This window comes from Epinephelus lanceolatus, chromosome 1 (assembly GCF_041903045.1).
Source record: "Epinephelus lanceolatus isolate andai-2023 chromosome 1, ASM4190304v1, whole genome shotgun sequence".
Classification (NCBI taxonomy): Eukaryota; Metazoa; Chordata; class Actinopteri; order Perciformes; family Serranidae; genus Epinephelus; species Epinephelus lanceolatus.
In genome coordinates this window covers 1,283,489-1,304,429 of record NC_135734.1, presented here as the reverse complement: position 1 = coordinate 1,304,429, position 20,941 = coordinate 1,283,489, and the positions used below count along the sequence as shown (strand labels likewise).

At 42.3% G+C, this 20,941-nt stretch overlaps 1 protein-coding gene across 10 annotated transcripts in view; it reads left to right on the top strand.

Annotated features, from left to right (window-relative positions):
- Nucleotides 1-7,063: 7,063 nt before the first annotated feature.
- The window catches only part of plekha6 (pleckstrin homology domain containing, family A member 6), a 374,661-nt gene continuing 360,783 nt past the window's right edge, over nucleotides 7,064-20,941 (top strand). For 6 of the 10 annotated variants that reach the window (XM_078166903.1, XM_078166583.1, XM_078166712.1 and 3 more), the window contains exon 1: nucleotides 7,064-7,344. The gene's annotated coding sequence lies outside the window, so the exon portion shown is untranslated. The remainder of the gene's footprint in view (nucleotides 7,345-20,941) is intronic. The other 4 variants (XM_078166943.1, XM_078167040.1, XM_078166958.1 and 1 more) reach the window with 1 other exon arrangement.

The following is a 20,941-nucleotide window of genomic DNA, read 5'->3' as shown; positions in this document are numbered from 1 at the left end:
GTGGTCTGCTGTTTCTTCTGTTCACCTCCACAACAATACAACAAATCTATTATCATTCTTCAGGCAGTTGACCAAATCAGTGACAGCCTTTGCCACAGTATTTTGAGGGGTCAAAGCTGCATGTCATTGCTGGAGCCCTGTGCTTTCTTTCGCCAGCAATAAAGGTAAGGCCAAAAGTCACCAAAAATTGGCAGGTGGGTTGCAAACTCTGCCCAATCCTTAGGCACAGAAAAAAAATGGACAGAAGGTAGCTCTCTAACAATCAATTTTTGCAATTATCTTGAAAACATCTTGGTTTAGAGTCCAATTTCTTTTATCATTTTAAATAGTTTTTTTGACATTTTGCATCCATTTGATAGGGCGGCATTTAGCGTGAAAGGCTGACAGAGAGAGGATGACATGCAGCAAAGGGCTGTAGGTTGGAATCAAGACTGCGCTGTATGACCTGTGGGCTGCCAGTTGATGATTGCTGTCTACTGCTTTAAAAATGACAAATATTGCAAATTTTTCTCAATTTTCTCGAAATCCTTTTTTTCAAGAACATGTCAGAAACCACTGGGCCACTTGTCCTGAAATATTACAATTATCATCAATCCAAAGTATCAAGGACATACTGATACTTCAGTCGTTCTAAATTGTCCGGTCTTAAACATTTGTCTTTAACTTCAATTTTACATAAATGTGCATTAATCAATATTGGCTTGAGTAATTGTTACCAAACTTGGTGCACAGATGCTACATCTGTTCAGATACCACAGCAAAGCTTTGCTAAGCAAGTCTTGGAAAATTCTGTCACTTGGGTTCAACACAAATATGAAAAGTTAATATCCCATAAGTGGCTGCAGAGAGCCATACAAAATTCTTTTTGCAAAATCTAAGATTATGACTCATACCCGGGGGACAAAGGGGGGTGTGCTGCATTTACCCTGCTGTAAAAGGTTGGCCAGGGCCGGCTTAAGGCATAGGCGATATAGGCGGTCGGCTAAGGCACCACATTGTCTGTGGGCGCTGGGAAAAAAATGAAAATAAAATAAAAAATAATAAAAATTCGCCAGTGGGCGCCAATCCTATTTTTTTCCGGAGGTAACAAATGAACAAATACAGAAAAAAAAGATAGAAAGAGAGAAAGCAAGCAAGAAAGAAAAAAAGAAATACACTTTGCACCCCTGTTCCTCAAAATTTTTCATCTGCCCTGCCCCTGCACCTGTACTGTGTGCACTGAGTGTGGGGTCTGTGTCAAAATCTGGTCAGGATAAACAGATATTTACATTTTACCTGCATTTCATAATAATGAAAAGGTCCAAGCCTTCAGATGTGGGAGGAGGAGGAAAAGAAAGTTCGATATAGAAGTATGTCGTCTGTCTTATGTTATCTTTAACCCTCTGGGCCTGAACGACGCATAGTCCAAATTCACACCTGTTCTCTATCGATTTTCTCCGCGACAAGACTAAGCACTTGTCGGTAGTCCAATGTTTTCACAGCGAAAAAAAAATGATAAAGTTGATGTATAACAGAGGTTTCATACAGCTTTGCACACACATTACTCTTAGATGGATTGGGCTACTCGCAAATGCAGGCTCGCACAGAAATGCCACGCATATGACTTTAAAGTGCAGGACCAGAGCTTTCCAGTGATACCACACATCATTGTGCTGTCATCCCATCATGCTATAAATCCAAATAAATTGTCTACAAAATAAAAACCCGACGAATTTCTTTACAATTCTCCCTGTCTATCCACATTTGTAGTCCAGCTTTCAAAATGCAAATATCTCCATATTGTCCAGTTGACACTCCATCAAACTTTGTATGACAAGACAAGCGCACTTCACCTTTGCACACCCAGACACTTGTAGCCTAATTATGCATGCTGACAGGGCAGTAGTCACCATATACATTGAGGGGGGGACACCCCCCCCCCTCCCATGCCCCAATTTTTTTTAAACTGCAAACAAAGTGGCAAATATTATCTTGGAGGACATCATTGCACTTGGTTGACTATTTTCAATTATCTTAGATGTAAATATTGCATGTTTCTTTCAGATAAAATACATTTTTGACTTGTGAATGAGTCGATGGAATTTCTTGCAATAATGAAAAAATGCTGGCAATCATGTCGGCCTGGCACAAACCACATGTTTTGGACAACTGTGAAGTGACAGAATGTCCCAGCATCATGGTTCTTATATTGCCAGATTTCAGAGACTCTCCCCTCTTCATATATGGCAGAATATGTCTACTTCCAACTTGCTATGCTGAGATACATGTAAAAATGTTAGTTTTTTTAGTCACACAGATTTGTTTTTTTCATTGATATAAAATTTAATATAAAATACAGGCATATAGAAGGTCATGGAATGAATGGAATTCAATCTGGATTGCCCAGATTGTCCTGGAAAAAAAACAAGATATAGCATGCAGGAAAAATACCCCAAAAAAGGCCTAGGGCCCATAGGGTTAAGACCTGGATACACAGAAAAGGACTCAGTTTCCAATGTGCTTAGGTGAAGGGATACGCTTCAATTTATCAAACAACCAAATCCCCACTAATCACCTACCACAATGTGAAAATGAGCACTGTATCTCTACATGCGTGACACATTTACTGTATCAGGGGAAATTTTCCTCATTTTATTCCTCAGGTTAGGGTCTTCAGTCAGTGTCAATACAGTGTATTGTAACTACGGTCTTAAAGTCAATGTATTTGCTCATTTCTGAAAACATACATAAATGAAAGCTGCAGACAGGTGAGTCCAACACCTGCAGGTTGATGAACAGGATAGAAAGGCAAAGATTTGGTAGTGCCAGACCTGGAAACAACAGATGTCCTGGGACCCGGTGAATAAGTAAATCTTCAGGTCGAAATATATTTATAAATTTCTGTACTACTGTATTTAACTTTGCATTTTGACATCAACACATTTTTAACTCTCACAGCTTTGGTAAGCATGATATTTTTCATGTCTCCCCTGTAACAGTGTCACATTTTACTCTGTCACTACAGAATTTCAAATTAAACTACAATTAGGTTATTATCTAACTTTTACATCCAGATTGTGAGAGCAGCATTATGTAGTAAGCCTCTGGAAACATGGCTTGAAAAAGTAAAATGCATATTATAAAATAAAGGGGATACATAATTGTAAATTAATGTTATTTTAAACAAAATTCCTGCAATTCTATATGACCATCACCTGCACTAGTCTATATTAGTTGCATTAAGGGCATAGAGGACAGCATAACATCTTCTACAGTGAGAATGGGTGAAATCACAGCAAGTCAGTTAAATGCATCCCTGATAATAACAGCAGAGAGCAGCTGGATGAGAGACGGAGCGGTGCGTCGTCATATTTACAAAGAATTCCATCGCAAGTCTGACTGAAACTGAGGCCCATTCGTAAATAAGGGGGACCACAGTGGAGATTACGCGCATGGACAGAAACATTTCCCTTACAGCACAGGAGAGCTGAACAAGTCTGTCTGTGTGTTTGTTAGTTTCTGTTTGACTTTGAACCCAAGCAAACGTGTCAAATTGCCAAACGTTAGAGTGCTTGCTGCAGAGCAAGACGCGCAACTTGTGGCTGTGAGTAGCGTACGCACTGCAGCCTCCACTCCCCACCTTATTACGGCACAGTAAAGCAAGTAAATGATTCTAAATATACCGTGCAGTTATATTAATATTGATCTCAGCAAGGTAAAGTCACTGTTTGTGTTAAAAGAGTCATAAGACGGTTTCAGCTGGCCTTTGTTTCCGAGTCAGTAAGAGAGCGCCACGGAGACACGCACACTCGCACACACACACACATACACACATTATACCTGTGGTAAAATCACACATTGTCTTGTGAGCAACTCCTTAAGGGCAGTTCGCCATTACCACACTCTACACACCTACACGTGTTGGCACAGCTATTCTGTTAGAGCATACAGTGTGTTTGATCCCGCCGGACGCCATCTTGTGCGTACTTTAAAGGTGCACATGTGGCCAGCTGTTTTATGACCCATTGTCTTGCTCTAGTATCCCGCCTCAGTACTTCTTCCCTCAAATTTCCCGCCTTACTCTTATCAGTACCTGCCGTGACGTGGTGTGTCCCTCAAGAGGCCACGCCTGCCATTCTCTTTCTCTCTACCTCTCTCCCTTCACACACACACACACACACACACACACATATGCACATATGCACACACACACACAGAGACCCACTTACATGCTTTGATTTGTTGCTTCTAGTAAGTCAATTTAGTGTAGTATGTTTAGTGAACAGCTTGTGATTGTTGGATCATAATTGTTTCATAAACATTTGTGACTTTACTATAGCAGTCCTCTGTGGTGATTTGTGCATTGTTTTTGTATCAGTAGCTGGTTGTGATGGTCAGTGCTCGGGTTCACGCCTTCTAATTATTTGATTGTTAATATTCACCTATATTAGCAAACTGAGACGAGGATTTTTTCCCTTTTTGTCTAAAAACCGGTTGGTCATTGATCCCTGTATCCAGGGTGGTGCCCCGGAATTATTAATACATATTAATAATTTAATTTCTTAACTAATTACCATTGGTAATTAATAATCAATAACCAACTTGCCTTTAGCAAATCCCTACATTTTTATGTTGCAGTTGTTACTACTGTTAAAAAATGGGTAGTGCAGGTAGAATTTACCCATTATAATATATTTTAATTGCTGACTAATACATTAAGGTAAGTTTTAAACAATTTGCATGGATTGTATTTACACCCATTTACACCACATTTACAATGCAGGAGTGTTTCATGCATAACATTGCAATGTCACAGTGAAGCTGACGTTTGACCTTTTTGGATATTATTAAATGTCCTCACTTCATTATTTTATCCTACTAGAAGTCAGTGTGAAGTTTTTTCATAATTAGCATATGAATTCTTGAGTTATGGCCTAAAATATGTTTTTGAGGTCATACTAACCCTGACCTTTGACCTTTGACTATCAGTTCTGATCAGTTCATTCTTGAGTCCAAGTGGATGTTTGTATCAAATTTGAGGATATTCCAGCAAGGCCTTCTTGAGATTCAAAAAATGAGACAGATGCAAGTTGTTTGTGCCAAATTTGAAGAAATTCCCTCCAGGTGATCTCGACATATTCTAACTAACTACATATGTATATATGTATACATATACATATATATATATATATATATATATATATATATATATATGTCAGTGGTGATTGCTCTAAGACTGCAAGGGAAGCTCAGCTTCCCCTAAAATGTCAAAAAATAAGTGGTCAAATATGTACTGTTGTGTTTACATTTCATTGACTAAATATGCGCTAGAACGCGATCAACTTTTGTTCAGAATCAGCTACTTATCACACGTCACTGACGCGACTTTCTTCTCATTCATTCCCGTAGCGTCACGGTGCATTAAACAGTGGAAGCTCAGCGTCCAAAGACTTCAATGGGGAAGCATAGAGTGGGTTGTTCCACTGCAGCGAAACTAGACAGTCATTGGATAAATGCTCGGTTTTCTCCTGCCCATCGGACGCTCAGCGTCTCTGGGGGTCTATGGGGCAGTGGGCTGGCCTCGGCTGGCCTGGACGCTGGGCTTCTGCATGATGTTTGGATGATCTGTCTGAGCCTGAATCCCTTTTTGATTGACAGCGAAATGAGCGCATCAGTGATCTTGAAATATAAACCACCGGAGCATTTTTCAAGTTTCATTTCATTCTGTTGTTCCGAGTTGATCTGGAGACACAATCCTTTTAGTGACTTTTTCTTTATTAAAAACGACTAGCGACAAATCTAGCATCTTTTTCTGGTGTTATTGGAGACTGTACTCGTGTTTGGAGACTCTGACTTCTGTCGCTCTGCAGTTACTGTCCCCAATGAGCAGCGGGTGCTGTGAGCCCCTCCACCGTCCCATAGCACTCACAGGTGGTCACACTAACCTCGCGCAGCAGCCCCAGAGGGTAGAATTTACGTATAAATAAACGAACACATTTTATGATGTAGGCCGAAAATGAGCTTCCCCTCCTATATGTATGTGTGTATATATATATATATATATATATATATATATATATACACACATACATATATGTGTGTATATATATATATATATATATATATATATATATACACATACATATACATATATATATATATATATATATATATATATATATATATATATATATATACATACACACACATATATATATATACATACATATACACATATGAACATTTTCTCAATGGATAAGGTCACAGTGACCTTGAACTTTGACCTTTGCCCTCCAAATTCAAATCAATTCAGCCTTTACTCAAAGTGGATGTTTGTGCCAAATGTGAGAATATTCTCTCAATGTGTTCTGAGATATCACATTCACAAAAATGGGACGGACAGACAACCTGAAAACACAATGCCTCTGGCCATGGCTGTTGCCAGTGTGGAGACATAAAAATTGACATTAAAGCTCCCAAAAAAGTGTCATATGCACTGTGTTATCGGGTAATTGGTTTACATGACAAAGGATAGAATATGTTTAGATTCAAAACTGCACATGGGGTCAGTCCATTTTTTCCTGGAGTGAATGTTATCTAGCACCTGTCCCAAACAGAAAACATACAACCTCCTCTCTGCATCTAGATGATACGATCGATTTTTTGATATAAGCCTGTGACCTACTGAGATTTTCTTGCTTTTTATATCCTTTCCGTTTCACTGTGTTTATTTTAAACAAAGTAGGCTAAATACTTTTTTATTCCTTTTCTCTTGCTGTCTGTAGGCTGATCTCTTGCTTCTCTCTCTGGGCTTTTCCTTTGTCTCTCCTTTCCATGTTTGCCTCTGTTAGTGTTGGCTTTTCTGCTCAGGGAGGGGTTTCAACCAGCAGATGGTCCTCAAGTCTTATTGGCTCATGCCTCCTCCCTGTGTCTCTGTCACCGTAATGAAAAGGAGGAATTGTGCACAACTGTGACGTCGCCCCCCTCCACCCATTCACTCGTGTCCTCTCTCTGCCTGTTTCTCTCCTTGCTTTCATCTCCTTGACTGGCTCTGCGACTGACGGAGGATAGGTGGTCATGTGATGTTATAATACCCAGGGATTTTCTGCCAGGCATGCGCTGTAAGATCCCTTCCTCCCTCCATCCATTCCTACCTGAGGAGAGGTTGCCTATTATTGTCCTGCATCCAGCCGCTTGCTTAGCTCTCCTTCCAACAGGATCTATTGTTAGCTGATGATGACGTTTACCATGGCTCTGACTGAGGGCTGGATAGTGTGTTAGAACCCTGTCCTCTAACATACTCACCAAAACACACACACGCTGGAATATATGCACAGTTGAGAGACAGCAGCAGGGACGTGGCTGGTAAGTGGCATGCTTAGTGTGTGTGTGTGTGTGTGTGTGTGTGTGTGTCTGTGCGTCTGTGTGTTTGTGTGTATGTTTGTGCCTCTGTGTGTTTGGGTTTAGCTCCTTGTCTCATTATAATCACCACTAAAGCTTACTGTATTGTGTGTGAACATTTCCACCGATAAGTGTGTATTCCAGTGTAAACACAAATCATTGGTCCGGTATGAGTGTGTGTGCCAAGAATACATTAATTTGTTCATTGCTTTACTCTCTGCTCTAATTGAACAGTGCTCCCTTCAGTCTGCTTTGATATTGATTTGACAAATACTTTATCAGTTATTGAGTCAATGATTACTAATGTGTTGGCTGAACTGATGTATTGATTGTGGATTTGCATGTTTTTGGACAGGTGGTATGAAAGCCTCTTGTCGACATTTAATTTGTATTCATTATTTGCTGTAGTTATTTGTATTTTGTGGATTTCTGCTTTATTGTTCAGAGCACAGTGAGCAACAGGACTCAGATCAGACTCATATCATCAGCATTAAGGTGCACCTTATCATGATTGCAACAGCAGCAGTGAAGACAGACAGGGTGCATTTAGCAGCCGCCATGGACAAACAGCTGCTGCCACCTGAGCCGGCTACTGGCAGCCTGTCGCTCAGTGTCTCCATGGCAATCACTGACTGAAGCAGAGTTATGGACAGAGTGGCAGACTAATATTGCCATCCATATTGACACGCCCCTAATTTAGCTAAAAGATATACCTGGAGAGCATGTGCTTCAAATTTGGACTAACTTACACAGGTCAATAATTAGTGTTTATCTTATATAAGGACAGGTAGTACTGGCTGTCAAGTCTAGGGGACTTAATGATCACTAGGCCTTACAGCCGTACTAGCTTCTGGCAAGCCACAGTATATACTAATACCTTTGGTTTCACATAATAAGAAAGGATGTTGACCTTACCTAAACCCTAGTGAGCTTGACCCACTCATTTCACTGTGTGCTGGCTGCACTGCCATTGTGGCACTAAAAGCAGGTACATGAGGTTTCCTTACCATAACCAAATAGTTTTATACTACATGTTAAATACAATGTTGTTGTAATGTGAAGGAAAATAAAGTGTCAAGATATCCACTACATTATAATTTACAAGTGTTACATTTTTGTAATTTACAAAATTGTACAATGCAGACCTTTATTGTGGTGATTGGGTTGAGACTGCACAGATGCATAACAGGAGGAATGAATGAGGTGGAGACTGAGTTCTGGAAGATTAATACAGGGTGACAAGGATGAAGCAGTTTCCATATTACTTCAGAAGATACATTTGGCATCAGAGTCTTTTGCTTTTGATATCTCTCTATTCTAACAATCAGTAACAATAGGCCAGTAACAGCAGTCAACCTGAGACAGGTAGTAACACCACTAGCATGGGTTACACACTTATACACTCCTCCTGGGTGAAAACACTGACTATGTTTACATGCACAGTTGAGTGGAGCTACAGTTATAGTTTGACAAGGCCATTTAATTGGACTATTGTCCTTGTCCCAGTGAACATGCACGGGAGGAAAATCAATTTCCTCTGAGCAGTAGCTCAGTCCATAGGGACTTGAGTTGGGAACCAGAGGTCGCCTGTTCAAGTCCCCGTCCGGACCAAAAAAATATGGAGTGTGGACTGGTAGCTGGTGAGGTGCCAGTTCACCTCCTGGACACTGCCGAGGTGCCCTTGCGCAAGGCATCGAATCCCCCAACCGCTTGGAGCACCTGTCATGGGCAGCCCCACTCTGACATCTCTCCACTTCATGCAGAGTGAAAAAATTGAATTTCCCCTCAGGGATTAATAAAGTATATAAAATTTTAAAAAAATTAAATAAAGAAATTATTGACCAAAGTACATCCGACTCCGCTACTATAGGTGGCGATATACCCCCTATCAGCTTGTTAGACCTTTTCCAGTTGACCTATTACGTCACAAACCAAACAATCAAGAATGGTCCAGCTGTTCTGCCACTTTTTTGAACAGGTCGCCATTCCATGTTTTCACATCATGAACTGTGTCTCCTTGTCTGTCCAAAAATGCACGGCTCTGGATTTAGACTTCACCATATTGTTACTGATTTCTGTTATGCATTTAATGCCATTCAACTTAAAATTCTTAACAATCTGACAGCAGTTTGCTGTGTTTAAGTGGTTTACTCAAGCAACCTATTGTTAGAAAGCTACACTTATAGCATATTCAGTACAGTAAACAGACAGGAGGGATTCTCCACTGCTGTCTCCCCTGTCGACCATCTGCACTTAGACATTTTGGCCAACAGGAGCTCTTTCACATGCACATGGCCACTCCTTTGTTGATAACACTTTAACATATTCTCACTCTATATTCTGCAGCCACGGAGGAACCATAAATATGAGTACAGAAACATTACACACATATGTGTGGATGTGTCTGCATGTCATTTGGCAGGGTGATGTGCTTAATGCCACATGGCAGTGTTAAGCTAATCCCAGCCAATTCCACTCCAATCCTCCCAGCAGAGCTGATCAGGCAGGCAAAGCAGGATAAGAGGGCTTTGATGCCTTCAATCCCACTCTGTCATCAGTGTGTGTCTGTATGTCTGTGGGGACATACAGACAGTATGTGTGTATGTGCACAAGAGGTGAGAAAGGATGAAGATGTAGCCTGATATAGAGATTGAGTATAAACCTTGATGATTGTGTGTGTGTGTGTGTGTGTGTGTGTGTGTGTGCATGCGCGTGCGCACGTTCGTTTGTGTTTCGTGTACATGCGCCATGCTCTATCAAAGTATTAAGTCAGATTTCTGTATTGACAACATAGAATAAACAGACTGAGGGGTAAGATAAAAATATCAAAACGACCTACAAACTGACCTAAATTATTTACAAACAGAAAACACATGATAAATGCTTGTAGAAGTATTCGCCCCCATTGAGTCCATGTTTAGTTGAAGCCACTTTGAGTTTGAGCAGTAAGTCTGTGCATATGTCCATGTCATGTTTGTGATTAGTGTAAATGGACCAACATACATTTGATGCTACACTGCAAACAGCTCTATCTGACTCAGTCTCCTAGTCTGTCAAAACATGTCTTAAACATGGAATCAAAGACTGAATGACATGTAGTTGTGAATTTTGTTGTTGCTGTTTTTTTTTTTTTTTACACATTATGGCCCCGACAAACCAAGCCAACAGGTTGGTCAATGTTGGGGCATCGGTGAGCATCTGTCGCACTAGTATGTGTGGTACTATATGTCTGGCGACAGCTGGTGAATGAAATTACTCTGATTGGCAGTTCAGCTTAGTGCATGAGAAGAGAAATAGAAGTGAGGAAAGTAAACAAAGCACTAAAGCCCAGAGAGAATGAGACCAAAACAAACTTGTTGGCTATAATATGCTAATTGGCTAAGTAGCATCGAGACGCTCTTCCTGTTTCCCTTTTTGAATGAGGATTATAGACTGACACGATATGCTGGTGTGGAGAGGTTTTTTCTCACATGCAAGTGCAGAGCATACATGCTGGTTAGCAGAGTTGGGTAAGGGTTACTTTAAAAGTAATCAAAGTACTTTACTGTGTTATTTTTTTGAAAAGTAACCAGTTAAATTGCAAAGTTACTCCCTGAGAAAAGTAACTCAGGTACCTTTAAAGTACTTCCAATGTTACTCCCTGAGAAAAGTAACTCAAGTATTTTTAAAGTGCTTTTGAGTATTCTACATTTCCTATTGGGCATTGGACCACAGGGCGCTAAGCCTACATTTTTTTGTCTCCAAAATTAAAGTTATGGACCACATGCCCTTCACTGAGATCCAATTCTCCCATCACAGCCGTCACTTTGACCAGTAGAAACACAGAACGATCTGCTGCCATAGACAACTGTAGGGCAACAACATCCCAGAGTTTTTAGTATTTCCTCTAGGGATGTTATCACACGGAGTAAAAGGGGAAAATGATGATGTGAAACAGCAGAGGCACTTTGTCAACCCGCTGAGTACTGTCATTAGCATCAATCAATCAATCAATTTTATCTATAAAGCCCAATATCACAAATCACAATGTGTCTCACAGGGCTTTACAGCATACAACATCCCTCTGTCCTTTGGACCCTCGCAGCAGATAAGGGTTTGGGTCTGTGGCAGTCTGGGGGGGTACTGGCGGGGTTGTGGGTTGGCCTGTGCTCCTGCGCTTCGGGGTTCGGGGGGGCTGGGTGGGGCCCGTCGTCCGTGCACCCTGGTGGCGCGCCTTGTCCTTCTGCTGGGGGTCGATTTGCTGCGGGCGGTGTGGCCCAGGTCGGGACCATTGCGGGGGCCTGACGCTGCAGTTGCTTGGGGGGCGGGGTTGGGTGGGGGCCCGTTGGGTTTCCTTGGGGCCCGCCTGGCCCGCTGTCCATGGGCGCTGGGGGTCTCGTGGCGCCGGGGTCTGGTTGGCGCCACCTTCTAGCCCCTCCCATCCATCCCTCCAACCCTCAGGCCGGGCCTACACTGGCCTGGCCTCCTAAACCACATTTAGTTCACTCACCACACATTCCACAGTTTTAATGCACCACATACACTCACTCTTCAAGGTGCAGACCACTGATGGATTGGGGGGCTTCATGATGGGGCAGGCTATGGGACAGTGGTGTCCGGTAGCCCTCCATGCTGCCCCCCGGCCCATCCTTATCTGTTCTCCAATTTTAAAGCACCACATACACCTACATCTTGTGGGACAGATGGGAACAGGTTCCATGTGCCCCGCGTCAGGCGGTGGGTGGGCGGGCCCTCCTGCCCCGCCTGTCTGGGGTGTGTCTCTGGCTCTCTGGGGGTGCCGGCCATTGCCGCCCTGGGTCCTTGGGCCTGCGTGGTGTCCTGCTGCCTCTGCGGCCATACCGCCCCCCTTCCCCCGCAGGGCAGGCCCTGGACCCTGGTGATGGTTTACATAAACACATTGGGAGGGTTCAAATACACGCATGCATGTTCGATACTTCAGCTCCGTGACGCATTGCAAAGAACCGATGGGATCACTCCAAAGGGGCCCACTTGCCTCTCAAACCTACCACACCGTGCTGGCAACTCTTCTCTGCAATCGGGCTTTCCTCCTCCACCAAGACTCTCACATTTTTGGTGTTCAGTATAGACTTCTCTTTTGTTTTTGTTTTTCAGTACAGTATAGTAGACATGTATATGTTTATTTTTGATAATCTGCATGGAGCACAACGACCTCAAGGCCACAATACATCAGCTACACTGCCTGTTTCTCCCGTTTTTTTTTTTGTTTGTTTGTTTATTTGTTTGTTTGTTTTTCCTTCTTCTTCTCCGCATGCACTGTCACTATATAACTCAGGACTTAAGCACCTGCCCCCTCCCCCTTGCTTGTTTCCTTACTTTCCCCTTGACACACTTTGGTGTATCACGGCCCTCTCTGACTCATATTAGGAAGTTTTTCCAATAAAGGCTGTTAGGCTAGTCTCCAGGGAGGGTGGGTGACGGTCACAACCACGCATTATGGGTATAAAATACTTGACTGCAAGATTAACAGTGCATCAATCTTCACAAGAAGCTTACACCCTTTAGTGGCACTAAGCTATGAAGACCAATGCAGACAAGTAGGAGAAAAAAAAAAAAAAAAAAAGGTTTTGGACACTTAGGAATAGCATGTCACTTTATGCTTGTCACATGCATTGTGTCTTTTCAAAATAAACTGCCATATTCACAGGAAAAAAAAAAAAAAATTAATCCCTGTGTTTTTATATATTTACTTTTTATCTGCTCCCATTGTCTTTATAAAGTTAACACATCGCGCCATCATTTCAAACTCAACACTTCCTGAATTTGTTTCAAATTAAAAGCCCCTTATAACCTTGAGAGAATCCCTCCATTTTCTAAATAGGCTTTTATTGTGAAACATTTGTAGGAACTTGGTTGTGGAGGATACATTAGCATGAATGTTTGCATACTGTACGGTGCTTCAAATGAAGCTCCTGCCATCTGCTGATGCTTTTAGGTGACTACAACAACATTTCAGCTGGCGCATGAACAGACAGTGACTGAAATAATAGTACAATAAAAACAGGACAAGAATAACTCGATATCACACACGCCGTGAAAGACGACTGGGGATAATTGGTGAGTACTATCGTGTAGTGTGTCATGTCTGTCGGCCAAGTCACGGCACAATTTTATAACTCCACAATCGTGTAATGTGACATAGTGACTTTCAGAGCGGGCAGAAAAGTCGTGTAGTGTGTACCAGGCATAATGCAAGTCCTCCTGAGTCAGACCTATCTGTCAGCGAGTCCTCCTCCATCTATTGAGTCGTGGGTATTTTACTGAAGGATCCTGCGGAATGTTTTAGACTCCACCGTAGACAACAGCAGCATTTCTTCTACCACGTAGCGAGCGACAAGCTTCATGACTTCTTTCGGACTGAACCAAAAGACAGTCGTTGCTGTTTCGGAGCTGAAGGACCAGCGTTCTAAAAGTAACTGATGGCTTGTTTGAAAATGTACTCAAGTATTTGATTACTCAAACAGCAAACTAACGTGTTAGGTTACTCGTTACTGCAAAAAGTAATCAAAGTACTCTAACTGTGCATTCACACCAAAAGATTCAAAATCGCCAGCGGTCGCTCAGGTCGCTGGCATCGCGCTGCCTGGCAGCTCTGGCAGGGCTCGCAGAAGGCTGCCAAGAGGTGGGGCTGCCAAGAGGCGGGGCTTTCAAGCTGCGCTGCAGAAGATCTCTTTCTTTCTTTCTTTCTTTCACTGTCCCGCCTTGAGAATATTCACGGTCTGCAACTGGCTGCTGCTCGCTGCTGTTTCGGCGGTGGTGCTGCTCATTTGCATAAAGTTCAGCTTCTCTCAACTTCAGCTTGACGCTCAGGTCGCTGGCATCACGCTGCTCGGGGTCGCTCGCTGCAGCCGACACGATTGACGCTCTTCGTCGCGAGTGTTCATTGAAAATGAACGGCTGCTGGCTGCTTATGACGCTCATGAATCTTTTGGTGGGAACGCACAGTAACTCTTATACCCAACTCTGCTGGTTAGCCGTCGACTGTAGTCTTTGCAGTGTATCCTTGTGCAACTTTCTGGTGGAGACACAGACGACATGAGGCAATGCAACAGTTGGCTTTCATTGGGAGTGAAGGTGAATTTGGGAGTGAAGCTGAACAAATCTCAAGGGACATTCCACTGAGTTTACATGCAAAGACCAGTTTCTCATCATGAGGAGTTCTGCTTAGCATGTGAAAACATAATGTCTTTGTCATGTCAGATAACCATGACGATGTCATAGTGATGTCATCAGACTTACCTCATGAAGTCAACAAAGTATTAATAGAAGTATTGCATTAAAACCTGGGGGAGTCTGACATTTAAAAAACCCATATTAGGGATTAAATATCAGCTTCTGCTGCACTAACTATTACCTTTTTATGCCTCCGTGCCTGCAATAGCCATAGCTGGAGGCATTTTGTTTTCAGGTTGTCCATCCATCCATCTGTCTGTTCCATTCTTGTGAATGTAAGAATGCCTTGAGGGAATTTCTTCAAATTTAGCGCAAACGTTCATGGGCACTCACAGATGAACTAAAGTCAAGGTTACTGTGACTTAGCATTCGTCTCATTCTCATAGATGGAATATCTCAAGCTCACTGTCAGGTAACTTATTCAAATTTGACACAATCGTCCACTTGGACTGAAGAATAAACTGATCAGAATCTGGTGGTTGAGGGTCAAAGGTCAAGGTCAGAGTGACTTCACATCACATATTTTTGGCCATAACTCAAGAATTTATATGTTAATCATGACAAAGTGTCACACAAATGCCAAATAGAATAAAATGATGAAGTGATTACATTTTCTATCCAAAAGGCCAAAAGTCAGCGTCACCATGACATCATAATGTTCTGCATAAAACACTTTTCTGGTCATTACTCGACATTATATCTCAGGTGCAGAAGGGGAGACATTTGGTCAGATACTGAATCGGTGACATTAATCTGTCCACCTTGAAACTATGCTGATTGTATAGATCCTCTGTGCTGCTGGGGAGAAGATATGGATGTAAACTCTAAGAGAACCTTGACTGGTATATGGAGGCTTACAACCACAAGGTTGTAATTCTAGTTTAAAAAAACTGAGATGAGCTTTGTACCTGAAGTTTGTTTTAATTTTGATGAATAATAATGGGTGGTGGGTGGCTTAGTTGGCTTAAACTAGAGCTAAGCTTCCCTTGGACAGTTACCCAGCCTACCAGCTGCACAAGGTTCCACACTGGCTCAAGGGGGATAGCAAACTGCAGCAGCCAATGAGTGACTTTCCATACAGTGGAGTCACACTTCCAATTCACTAAGACTTACCTCCAACATAACAAATAAACTATATTTATTCCATGTATATTATCGGGTGACCATATTTTGATTTCAAAAAAAGGGGACACTCGGCCGGCCACGACATAGCCTACTTAAATGATACTCGCATTTTACTCAAAGATGCCTTATCATTTTAATATATTTAAAATTTATATGTATGGATTGAAAATTCAGTTATATTACAAAATAATATCTCTCAAAGACAGAAATTCAGATAGGCCCTAAAAGGGGACACATACACACACTAGAGTGTGGCGATCCGAGCCCGACGGTACCCAACGGGTCGGCCGGGTTTGGTCAAAAATGTAGCTATAAATTGTATTCGGGCTCGGGTTGGATTCGGTCAGCTTTCAGTGAAAATGTAGTGTAAAAATAAATAAAATCCTATTGTCTGTCCTGTTTATTGCTTGGGCACTGTTATTTACGTGACAACACCTGAACACAACACACACACACATTGGCTGTTTGTTTCTATCTCTCTCCTCGCTGGAAGTCTTGGACCTCTGGTCGCCTGCCTCCGCCATGATTAAATGCTGAAAATAAAATAAAAGAGGGAGACAGGTTTTTCCTATTTTATCTTATTTTGTTTTATTTCTCCCTCTCCTCTCGCTAGAAGTGTCGGACCTCCCGCCTCCCGCTCCCGTCTCAAACACAGAGGTCTCCCTCTCTGCAGCTGAGCACCTACGGCGCACGCCCGGCCTGTTAAATAGCCTGTAACCACTGTGTGACACAAACAAAGTGCTTTGGTCATTAAATAATGTCGGGCTCGGTTCGGGTTCAGACAGAAATATGCTGCCCTTGCCGCACTCTAACACACACACACACACAAACAAACGGAAAACCGGACATAATCATTAGTTTATAAAAAACCCCTGGGCGCCCCGGATGGGACGTGAAAAGTGGACATGTCCGGGCAAAAGAGGACGTTTGGTCAGCCTAGTATATTATTACAGTATCACTGGCGGAGGAATAGCTAAACATTTGAAACACTGAGCAAGAGAGAGCAAGAGGGTAAGAGGGAGAGAGAGAAGCCATGATTAGCTGCTAAGCTAAAGTAGCTAACAGAGCTAATGGTGTGTAAACAACTGGGATTTGCAAGAATGTTGCCAAACGAAGAAAAGAGCAGAACTAGTATAGTTAAAATGTACAGCAGGTGTTTAGCAGCTGTAATTAAGAATTTAATGAAACCAACTTGGTTAACTTCACAAGGGCAGCACAAAGATGCTACCAGTGACTATCACAGAAGCACCGTAAATGACCCAACATGCTTACTGCAGCAAGTCAGCACGTAAGGCCAGTGGTTTTAAGGTGCAAGAGCGTGCGTATGTGTGTCACTTTCAGTCACAAGCCACAAAATTGTAGAATAATACACAATACAATACAATTACACAATACCTTGTGTAATTATAGAAAATGAACAAAGTCAACTGCTGTTCTGCACATACTCAAATGTATCTTGTTTTTTAATTTGCTAAAGGCATCCATGTGATGAGGATTAAAAGGTTAAGTACTCTCTCTCTCCCTCGCTCTCTCTCTTGCTGTCTCTCTCTCTCTCCCTTTCTCACACACACACACACACACACACACACACGTCCTTTGCAACTACAGCAACAGTCCCATTGTAGAGAAAGAAAAGCAGAGACAAAAGACAGTGTGGAGGAGGGGATGGAGGAAAGACATTGAGGAGAAGTTACAGGATGAACACAGAGGAGATATATAGAAAGGGGAAGAGAGGGACGGACTCAGAATGATGTTGAGTGTGGCATGTGATGGTACTGTTTCCCATTCATTTATCTATTTCTGGCAGCCCATCATAATATCAGCATTAACTGTCACTTGATATTCTTTTTCTTTTTAAAAAATCCGTTAACAAATAAAATAAATTAATTGATAAATTGGCTACTCTGGCTCTGATGCAGCCGCCGGTCTCTGTTTGCAGTAGTCTCACCCAGTGTCCCGCCCAATATAGACCAATATCTAATCTTCCCTTTATGTCAAAGATCCTTGAGAAAGTAGTCGCAGACCAGCTGTGTGATTTTCTCCAGGATAATAATTTATTTGAGGAATTTCACTCAGGATTTAGAGTGCATCATAGCACTGAGACAGCTCTAGTTAAAATTACAAATGACCTTCTGATTGCTTCAGACAAAGGACTCGTCTCTGTTCTTGTTTTATTAGATCTTAGTGTGGCGTTTGACACAATTGACCATCAAATTCTACTGCAGAGACTGGATCACTTAATTGGCCTAAAAGGTTCAGCACTAAGCTGGTTTAAATCTTATTTATCTGATCGTTTTCAATTTGTTGACGTTCATAATGAATCATCCTTACGTACCAAAGTTTGTTTTGGAGTTCCGCAAGGTTCTGTGCTCGGACCAATCCTATTTACTCTATATATGCTTCCTTTAGGTAACATCATTAGAAATCACTCTATAAATTTCCATTGTTATGCGGATGATACACAGTTGTATTTATCGATGAAGCCAGAAGAAAGTAATCAATTAACTAAACTCCATAACTGCCTTAAAGACATAAAAAATTGGATGAGCACCAATTTCCTGATGTTAAATTCAGACAAAACTGAAGTTATTGTTCTTGGCCCCAAACAACTCAGAGACTCTTTATCTGATGACATAGTTTCTCCAGATGGCATTGCTCTGGCCTCTAGCACTACCGTAAGAAACCTCGGAGTAACATTTGATCAAGATTTGTCTTTTAATTCTCATTTAAAACAAACCTCACGGACTGCATTTTTTCATCTGCGTAATATTGCGAAAATTAGGCCTATCCTGACCCGAAAAGATGCAGAAAAATTGGTCCACGCTTTTGTTACCTCAAGGCTGGATTACTGTAATTCTCTATTATCAGGTAGCTCTAGTAAGTCCTTAAAAACTCTCCAGCTAATTCAGAATGCAGCAGCTCGTGTACTAACAGGAACTAAGAAATGAGATCATATTTCTCCTGTTTTAGCTTCTCTGCACTGGCTCCCTGTAAAATCCAGAATTGAATTTAAAATCCTACTGTTAACTTATAAAGCTCTAAATGGTCAAGCTCCGTCATATCTTAGAGAGCTCATAGTGCCATATTATCCCACCAGAACACTGCGCTCTGAGAACGCAGGGTTACTCGTGGTCCCTAAAGTCTCCAAAAGCAGATCAGGAGCCAGAGCCTTCAGCTATCAGGCTCCTCTCCTGTGGAATCATCTTCCTGTTACGGTCCGGGAGGCAGACACCGTCTCCACATTTAAGACTAGACTTAAGACTTTCCTCTTTGATAAAGCTTATAGTTAGGGCTGGCTCAGGCTTGCCCTGTACCAGCCCCTAGTTAGGCTGACTTAGGCCTAGTCTGCCGGAGGACCCCCTATAATACACCGGGCTCCCTCTCTCTCCCTCTCTCTCTCTCTCTCTCTCTCTCTCTCTCTCTCACTCTCATCCTATTACTGCATCTTGCTAACTCGGCCATTCTGGATGTCACTAACTCGGCTTCTTCTCCGGAGCCTTTGTGCTCCACTGTCTCTCAGAATAACTCATACCGCAGCGGTGCCTGGACAGTGTGACGTGTGTGGTTGTGCTGCTGCCGTGGTCCTGCCAGATGCCTCCTGCTGCTGCTGCCATCATTAGTCATTAGTCATACTTCTACTGTTATTATACACATATGACTATTGTCACACAAGTATACTGTCTGATATTAATACATACTTTCAACATATTGTACCACAGTAGCCAGAACTATAACTATAATATTATTACTTTCATTAATGTTGTTGTAAGCTACTGTCATTACCTGCATCTCTCTCTCTCTCTCTCTCTCTCTCTCTCTCTCTCTCTCTCTCTCTCTCTCTCTCTCTCTCTCTCTGTCTCATTGTGTCATATGGATTACTGTTAATTTATTATGCTGATCTGTTCTGTACGACATCTATTGCACGTCTGTCCGTCCTGGAAGAGGGATCCCTCCTCAGTTGCTCTTCCTGAGGTTTCTACTTTTTTTTTCCCCCGTTAAAGGGTTTTTTTTTTGGGGGAGTTTTTCCTTATCCGCTGTGAGGGTCTTAAGGACAGAGGGATGTCGTATGCTGTAAAGCCCTGTGAGGCAAATTGTGATTTGTGATATTGGGCTTTATAAATAAAATTGAATTGAATTGAATTGAAGAAGCCCAGTGTCAACTGTAAAGAAGTGTGTATGAGCAGTGTGTTCTCATCTCACCAACTCATTAAATACTGGTGCTTTGTCAGTGTGGTTCATGTCTGCATATTACACGTTAGGTATCCTCCTGCATCTGTTGTTGACTGTCCGTGTCAATTTACACCTATTAATGCATTATGTCTTCTCTAAATACACTTCCATTTTCACAGGAAATGTACAGTTTTATCTCACACAGGCTCTGTCCTCTATTGGACTCTTTCAGTAATACTCCTCTAATCACAGCCCACATACTCATGCTGAGAAAAGCATAAACTGAGCCAGCCAATCACGATGTCCCTGCCCTAATATATGTGGACCCCACAGTATAAGGGGAGAAAGATTCCTGCTTCCAACATCCTTTTTCTCTTCAGCGATGGCAAGTAGCACACTGAGCAGCTTCCACAATGGATGGAGTCGCCATTTCAAGAACCTTGTCAGTTCCTTGGTGCAGCCCAGGCAGAGAGCAGCGTTCAGCAGCCACCAGCCTGCAAGTCCAGCTTGGCGCTGGCCTAGTTTAAACGCCAGCAGCGGTGGGATCACTCCAGATGCTTCGCTGCCATGAAGGTGAGCAGGAGCTCGAGATCAATGACATTGAATAGTCTTGCTGCATCATTGCCCCCCCCATGCTGCGTGAACGCCGGCAATGTCGTAATGTCCTGTTGATACTTATGTTGGACATGTGACTTTTTTTTCTTTAAACAGATTACATTCCTCAAGAGCATTTCCCTCTTCCTTCCTCACCGGATTCATCATTACTGAATTTGGCTTTGTTTGAGTGTGTTGAGGAGCTGAGGAAGCCATTTCGAGGCTGCAGAGCAGGAGCGAAGTTAAAGGCTAGGAGGTGGAGATACAAGCCTTTCCTGCCGTCGGTCATTATGGGGAATGTAAACTCTTTATCAAACAAATGTGACAAGCTGCTGGGACTGCTGAGGACCCGGTGACTATACAGGGAGTGTAGTGTTTATGTGCTTCATGGAAACGTGGCTGAATGACAATGTGCCTGACTCTGTGTGAATCTACCGGGCTTCTCTACTGTGTGAGCGGACAGGGATGCAGAGGCGAGCGG